An 8663-nucleotide genomic window follows, 5' to 3' on the forward strand; every position below is an offset into this window, starting at 1 on the left:
TCTCACCATGGAAGCTGTAGTGTCAGTATGTCCCATGATATACCCCTCTGTCCACACATCCTCACTCGCAAATGTTCACTGCAATAAGTCATTGGTCTTGTTTGAGGTCTCTGGCTTCTGTGAGCCCATCAATATTGGATCCTCACTGGGACTCCTCCCAGTCATCCTGTTCTTACCCTGTGTCATGGAGATCCTGCAGCTTTGGATAGCAGGACTGGCTGTTTTCCACGTAGCTACCTTCCCAGTTGAGGTTTAGTCTGTTGTTATGTATTGTAATGCTAAATACTGGCCCTGGTTGCCCCAGGGGTGAGGAGATCCTCAGTAGACCAAGCGATACTGTGTAACCTTGCTCCTTCATTTAAATGTATTGATTGACTAAAGACCTGGGCAGAAGAGAGGTAGGTGGAGTTCCAGTCCTCAGGCTTGGGGTCTGAGGTAGAGACTATGAGAGAAGGGAGAAGAAGTGGGAGAGAGGAGAAGACACCATAGGGTAGGTGAATCATGACAACATGGCCATGAAGGCTGGCCAATTGGAGTTAAGAGTGGCCCAGATGGAACATGGCAAGTTATAACTTGGAGTTGTTGAGAAGGAAGTAGACACTAATAGCTTAGGGTAGATATCTACCCAGCTCTAGTGCTATAAAAAGGTTTATTATAAATATAAAAGTTTTATATCTTTTATCTGGTAGCTGAGTGATCAAAGGCAGGGTAGAAACTCCTGACTGAGATTAAATATTTACCATAACAGTTCCCAGATTTTGGGGCAGACCAACTCAGAGCCCTAGATCTGGGCTGGGGGGAACTGAACTACTCAGCTCACTGGCTTTCCCTTATCCACACCAGGGCAAGCTCTGGCCAGGCCACACGATGCCACCATCTTCAGGAGGCAGGGTCAGCTCCCCTGCTCTCATTTCCTTGGGGTCAGCTCCCATGCCTCCAGAGCCAGCTCCACTGTGCTGCCCAAGTCAAGGTAAGGGACTCGCTTTCCCAAACGCTGCAACCTGCAAGGGGCTGGACCAGCTCTCCTAAGCACCCCAGCCAGTGAGGGGTGGGGCCAGTTCTGCTTTACCTCTGAACAACCACATGGTCCCTGGTGCGGAATTCCCATGTTCTCTAGTGGTAATATGAGCCTCAGGCATCCACACTGACCCCTACAGCTGCATAGCCATGTGCCCAGACATAGCCCTCATCATCAGCTTGTGCTGGGACCTCACCATGGCCCCCGGTGGCAGGGCTCACAATAGGCTACCCCTTTCCACCCTCAAGTTTCTGGTTCCATCTCTCTTCATAGTGCTCAAGCTGTTCCACTTCTTCTCACCCATCTATCCTCCATATACCCACACACTGTGGTGGCTCCTGCTGCAGCTGGCAGGCCCTGCATGACATCCTTCATCAGCACAGGGCATGGCGGCAAGCAGTGTCTATGGCCCCACCTCTATCGTGCTCTGGAGGGCGGGTCTGTGGGTGGCACGGCGGTCGGACGGGGCTCTAAGTGTCTATGGCCCACCTGTGCTATGTGCTGGAGGACAGGTCTGAGCGCATCTTTCCCTGCCCGCACTGTGTGGCATGGCAGAATGCAGGTCTCTGTCTGTGTTCCTTCTCCTGTGCTGTGCTGTCTGGATTTGATTCGAGTTGAGTTTTATGTGTCCTAGGCATAACACAGCTTCGGCCACCAAGACAGGCATCAGGCTAGGATGAACAAAGAACTGCTCCTGACTGATTTAAGAACAACACCAGGAACGAGGTCTCTCTTTGCCCATTGCAGGGCTCCTCCCTGAAGGGCTGTGATGTGATAATATAAACTAAAATAAACCCTTTCCTCCCTGAGTTATTTTTGCTTTGTTGTTGTGGTGATGGTTGTTTTATCACAGCGATAGAAACTCTAATGGAATAGAAATTGGTACCAGGTCATGGGGTATCGCTGTGACAGACCTGACCATGTATGTGTTTTGGGGAGGATTTTGATGGCATTTGAACTCTGGGCTAGAAAAGCCACTGCGTGCTCAGAGCTTAACGGACTGTCGTGGGGACTTATGAGACAATGCCGAGAGCATCGCAGTGGATGGAGGCCTGGTTTGTGAAGTTCTGGAGGGAAGCAAAGATTTTACTCAGGCTGTTTGTGTGGTGGAAACTCTAATTTGGCCCCACATTTCACGAACAAGGCTCAGGAGGAAGTCTCTCCCCAGATGCAAACCAGCTCATTCTCATCACTTAAGAATGCGCTACTCACCCTAAGCCCCAGAAATACATCTGGGAGCCAGGGACATCCTGGGCACAGCAGCTACCCAAACCCCGCCCCTCCGGAATTCCACTTCCCTTCGGCCCCTGCCTGGTCCCTTGGACTGGAGCAGACACAGAGTCGGTCTGCTCCTGTCCTGTGGAGAAACTGAATCCTGAGTCATCCAGGAGCCACTGCACTCAGAGCAGCTGGTAAGAACTCCATCTCACTCCCTAAGCCCCAGAAATACATCTGGGAGCCAGGGACATCCAGGGTACAGCAGCTACCCAAACCCCGCCCCTCCGGAATTCCACTTCCCTTCGGCCCCTGCCTGGTCCCTTGGACTGGAGCAGACACAGAGTCGGTCTGCTCCTGTCCTGTGGAGAAACTGAATCCTGAGTCATCCAGGAGCCACAGCACTCAGAGCAGCTGGAGCCACTACACTCAGAGCAGCTGAAACTGAATTCTGAGTCATCAGGGACCCACTGCACTCAGAGCAGCTGGAGCCACTGCACTCAGAGCAGCTGAAACTGAATCCTGAGTCATCGAGAACCCACTGCACTCAGAGCAGCCGAGGAGCCACTGCACTCAGAACAGAAGGATTACCAGATCCAAGAGGTGGCCTGAGTCCCAGGAGTTCTTCCACCCGGGAGATTAGGGGCATAAGACCACAGAGACCTCTGGACTCCGAGGAGCTCTGCAATAAGCAAGATAAATGGAAATACAGATTCCAATCTTACACAGAGAGGGCAGGTACCACTAGAGTTACCCAGATGGCGAAAGGCAAGCGCAAGAACATAAGCAACAGAAACCAAAGTTTCTTGGCATCATCAGTGCCCAGTTCTCCCAATATAGCAAGCCCTGAACACCCCTTCACACCTGAAAAGCAGGATTCAGAATTAAAATCACTTCTCATGATGATGATAGAGGATTATAAGAAGGAATTAAGTAACTCCCTTAAAGAAATACAGGAGAGTACAAGTAAACAGATAGAAGCCCTTAAAGAGGAATCACAGAAATCCCTTAAAGAAATGCAAGAAAACACAAAGAAGGAATTAAACAAAAACATTCAGGATCTGAAAATGGAAATAGAAACAATAAAGAAAGTTCAAAGGGAGACAACCATGGAGATAGAAAACCTAAGAAAGAGATCAGGAGTCACAGACGCAAGCATCACCAACCGAATACAAGAGATAGAAGAGAGAATCTCAAATGCAGAAGATACGGTGGAAAATATTGACACAGTTGTCAAAGAAAATGAAAAAAGCAAAAAACTCCTAACTCAAAACATCCAGGAAATCCAGGACACAATGAGAAGACCAAACCTAAGGATAATAGGTATAGATGAGAATGAAGATTCCCAACTTAAAGGGCCAGTAAATATCTTCAACAAAATCATTGAGGAAAATTTCCCTAACCTAAAGAACAAGATGCCCATAAACATACAAGAAGCCTACAGAACACCAAATAGACTAGACCAGAAAAGAAATACCTCCCGTCACATAATAATCAAAACATCAGATGCACAAAACAAAGAAAAAATACTAAAAGCAGTAAGGGAAAAAGGTCAAGTAACATATAAAGGCAGACCTATAAGAATTACACCAGACTTCTCACCAGAGACTATAAAAGCCAGAAGAGCCTGGACGGACATCATACAGACCCTAAGAGAACACAATTGCCAGCCCAGATTACTATACCCAGCAAAACTCTCAATCAATATAGATGGTGAAACCAAGATATTCCATGACAAAACCAAATTTGCACAATATCTTCCCACAAACCCAGCACTTCAAAGGATAATGGATGGAAAACGCCAACACAAGGAGGGAAACTACAACCTAGAAAAAGCAAGGAAGTAATCTTCCAACAACCCCAAAAGAAGATAACTATACAAACATAACTTTACCTCTAATAACAAAAATAACAGGAAGCCACAATCATTTTTCCTTAATATCTCTTAACATCAATGGTCTCAATTCCCCAATAAAAAGACGCAGACTAGCAGACTGGATACACAAACAAGACCCAGAATTTTGCTGCATACAAGAAACACACCTCAGTGACAAAGACAGACACTACCTCAGAATAAAAGGGTGGAAAACAATTTTCCAAGCCAATGGTCCCAAGAAACAAGCTGGAGTAGCCATTCTAATATCAAATAAAATCGATTTCCATCCAAAATTAATCAAAAAAGATAAGGAAGGACACTTCATACTCATCAAAGGAAAAAGCTACCAAGGTGAACTCTCAATTCTGAACATCTATGCCCCAAATGCAAGGGCACCTACATACATAAAAGAAACTTTACTAAAGCTCAAAACACACATTACACCTCACACAATAATAGTGGGGGATTTCAACACCCCACTCTCAGCAATGGACAGATCATGGAAACAGAAACTAAACCGAGACACTTTGACATTAACAGAAGTTATGAACCGAATGGACTTAACAGACATCTATAGAACATTTCATCCTAAAACAAAAGAATATACCTTTTTCTCAGCACCTCATGGTACCTTCTCCAAAATAGACCATATAATTGGTCACAAAACAAGCCTCTACAGATACAAAAAGATTGAAATAATCCCTTGCCTCTTATCAGATCACCATGGAATAAGACTGGTCTTTAATAATGACAAAACCAATGGAAAACCCATGTGCATATGGAAACTGAACAACTCTCTACTCAATGATGACTTGGTCAAGGAAGAAATAAAGAAAGAAATTAAAGACTTTTTAGATTTCAATGAAAATGAGGACACATCATACCAAAACTTGTGGGACTCCATGAAGGCAGTGCTAAGAGGAAAACTCATAGCTCTAAGTGCCTACAAAAAGAAACTGGAAAGAGCACACACTAACAAGTTGACTGCACAACTAAAAGCCCTAGAACAAAAAGAAGCAAATACACCCAGGAGGAGTAGAAGGCAGGAAATAATCAAACTCAGGGCTGAAATCAACCAAATAGAAACTGAAAGAACAATACAAAATATCAATAAAACCAGGAGTTGGTTCTTTGAGAAAATCAACAAGATAGATAAACCGTTAGCCAGATTAACCAGAGGGCACAGAGAGAGTATCCAAATTAATAAAATCAGAACTGAAAAGGGAGACATAACAACAGAAACGGAAGAAATTAAAAAAATCATCAGATCCTACTACAAAGGCCTATACTCAACAAAACTGGAAAACCTGGATGAAATGGACAATTTCCTAGACAGATACCAGGTACCAAAATTAAACCAGGAGCAGATAAACCATCTAAATAGTCCCATAACCCCTCAGGAAATAGCAGCAGTCATTAAAAGTCTCCCCACTAAAAAAAGCCCAGGACCAGATGGTTTTAGTGCTGAATTCTATCAGACCTTCAAGGAAGACCTAATACCAATTCTCTTCAAACTATTCCACAAAATAGAGACAGAAGGAACACTACCCAATTCGTTCTATGAAGCTACAATTACACTCATTCCCAAACCCCACAAGGACCCAACAAAGAAAGAGAACTTCAGACCAATCTCCCTTATGAACATCGATGCAAAAATACTCAATAAAATTCTAGCAAACCGAATCCAAGACCACATCAAAACAATCATCCATCATGATCAAGTAGGTTTTATCCCAGGAATGCAGGGATGGTTCAATATTCGGAAATCCATCAATGTAATCCACTATATAAACAAACTTAAAGAAAAAAACCATATGATTATCTCACTAGATGCTGAGAAAGCATTTGACAAAATTCAACATCCCTTCATGATAAAAGTCTTGGAAAGATCAGGAATTCAAGGCCCCTACCTAAACATAGTAAAAGCAATTTACAGCAAACCAGTAGCCAACATCAAGCTAAATGGAGAGAAACTTGAAGCAATCCCACTAAGATCAGGGACTAGACAAGGCTGCCCACTCTCCCCCTACCTATTCAATATAGTACTGGAAGTCTTAGCCAGAGCAATTAGACAACAAAAAGAAGTCAAAGGGATACAAATAGGAAAGGAAGAAGTCAAAATATCGCTATTTGCAGATGATATGATAGTATACTTAAGTGACCCCCAAACTTCCACCAGAGAACTCCTAAACCTGATAAACAACTTCAGCAAAGTGGCTGGTTATAAAATCAACTCAAACAAATCAGTAGCCTTCCTCTACATGAAAGATAAACAGACTGAAAAAGAAATTAGGGAAATGACACCCTTCACAATAGTTGCAAATAATATAAAATACCTTGGTGTGAATCTAACCAAGCAAGTGAAAGACCTGTATGACAAGAACTTCAAGTCTCTGAAGAAAGAAATTGAAGAAGATCTCAGAAGATGGAAAGATCTCCCATGCTCATGGATTGGCAGGATTAATATAATAAAAATGGCCATCTTGCCAAAAGCAATCTACAGATTCAATGCAATCCCCATTAAAATCCCAACTCAATTCTTCACAGAGTTAGAAAAGGAAATTCTCAAATTCATATGGAATAACAAAAAACCTAGGATAGCGAAAACTATTCTCAACAATAAAAGAACTTCGGGAGGAATCACCATCCCTGACCTCAAGCTGTACTACAGAGCAATAGTGATAAAAACTACCTGGTATTGGTACAGAGACAGGCAGGAAGATCAATGGAATAGAATTGAAGACCCAGAAATGAACCCACACTCCTATGGTCACTTGATCTTTGACAAAGGAGCTAAAACTGTCCAGTGGAAAAAGGACAGCATTTTCAACAAATGGTGCTGGTTCAACTGGAGGACAACATGTAGAAGAATGAAAATTGATCCATTCTTATCCCCTTGTACAAAGCTCAAATCTAAGTGGATAAAGGACCTCCACATAAAACCAGATACACTGAAACTAATAGAAGAGAAGGTGGGGAAAAGCCTCGAATACTTGGGCACAGGGGAAAAGTTCCTAAACAGAACTCCAATGGCATATGCTCTAAGATCGAGAATTGACAAATGGGACTTCATAAAATTGCAAAGTTTCTGTAAGGCAAAGGACACTGTCAATAGGACAAAACGACAACCAACAAATTGGGAAAAGATCTTTACCAATCCTTCATCTGATAGAGGGCTAATATCCAATATATACAAAGAACTCAAGAAATTAGACTCCAGGCAACCAAATTACCCTATTAAAAAATGGGGTATAGAGCTTAACAAAGAATTTTCAACAGAAGAAACTCGAATGGCCGAGAAGCACCTAAAGAAATGCTCGGCATCCTTAGTCGTCAGGGAAATGCAAATCAAAACAACCCTGAGATTCCATCTCACACCAGTCAGAATGGCTAAGATTAAAAACTCAGGTGATAGTAGATGCTGGCGAGGGTGTGGAGAAAGAGGAACACTCCTCCATTGTTGGTGGGACTGCAAGATGGTGCAACCACTTTGGAAATCAGTGTGGCGGTTCCTCAGAAAATTGGACATAGCATTACCCGAGGATCCAGCTATACCACTCCTAGGCATATACCCAGAAGGTGTTTGAACATATAATAAGGACATATGCTCAACTATGTTCATAGCAGCCTTATTTATAATAGCCAGGAGCTGGAAAGAACCCAGATGTCCTTCAACTGAGGAATGGATTAAAAAAATGTGGTATATTTACACAATGGAGTATTACTCAGCTATTAAAAACAATGAATTTAAGAGGTTCCTAGGTAAATGGATGGAACTAGAAATTATCATACTGAGTGAGGTAAGCCAATCACAAAAGAACACACATGGTATTCACTCACTGATTATTGGATATTAGCCCAGAACCTTAAAATGCCCAAGATGCAACTCACAGGCCACATGAAGTCCATAAAGAATGAAGACCAAGTGGGGGTGATTCGGTCCTTCTTAGAAGGAGCAACAAAATACTCAAGGGAGCAAATATGGAGACAAAGCGAGGGACAAAAACTGAAGGAGGGGCCGTCTGAAGACCTTTCCACCTGAGTATCCATCCCATGTGCAGTCACCAAAGGTAGATGCTGATGTGGAAGTCAGGAAGTGCATGCTGATAAGAGCCTGATATGGATGTCTCCTCAGAGGTCTTCAAGAGTCTGACATATTCAGAGGCAGATGCTCACAACTAGCCATTGAAGTGATCATGGGGTTCTCAATGGAGGAGTTAGAGTGAAGACTGAAGGAGCTGAAAGGATTTGTGGCCCCATGAGGAGAGCAACAATACCAACCAACCACAGCTCCCAGGGTCTAAACCACCAGCCTGGGAGCACTTATGGAGGGATCCAGGGCCTTAGCTGAATATATAAGAGTGGAGGGCCCTGCTGGGCACAGGTGGAAGATGAGATCCTTGACCTCATGAAGGCTGGACGCCCCAGGGGGTGGGAGTTTTGAGGGTGGGGAGGTGGGAGTGGGGGGGTAGATAGAGGTTACATCCACAAAGAAGAAGGAGGAGGTGTGAGGGGATTGGGGGTTCCTGGGTGGGTGGGGGATGGGGTAAGGGG

The 8663-nt window shown here is 43.8% G+C and overlaps 1 pseudogene; it reads right to left on the bottom strand.

Annotated features, from left to right (window-relative positions):
- Window positions 1-1639: 1639 nt before the first annotated feature.
- On the bottom strand, window positions 1640-1765 carry LOC114627126 (annotated as a pseudogene).
- Between the last annotated feature and the right edge of the window lie 6898 nt (window positions 1766-8663).

The sequence above is a fragment of the Grammomys surdaster genome, unplaced genomic scaffold, assembly GCF_004785775.1.
Source record: "Grammomys surdaster isolate TR1022 unplaced genomic scaffold, NIH_TR_1.0 242, whole genome shotgun sequence".
Classification (NCBI taxonomy): domain Eukaryota; kingdom Metazoa; phylum Chordata; class Mammalia; order Rodentia; family Muridae; genus Grammomys; species Grammomys surdaster.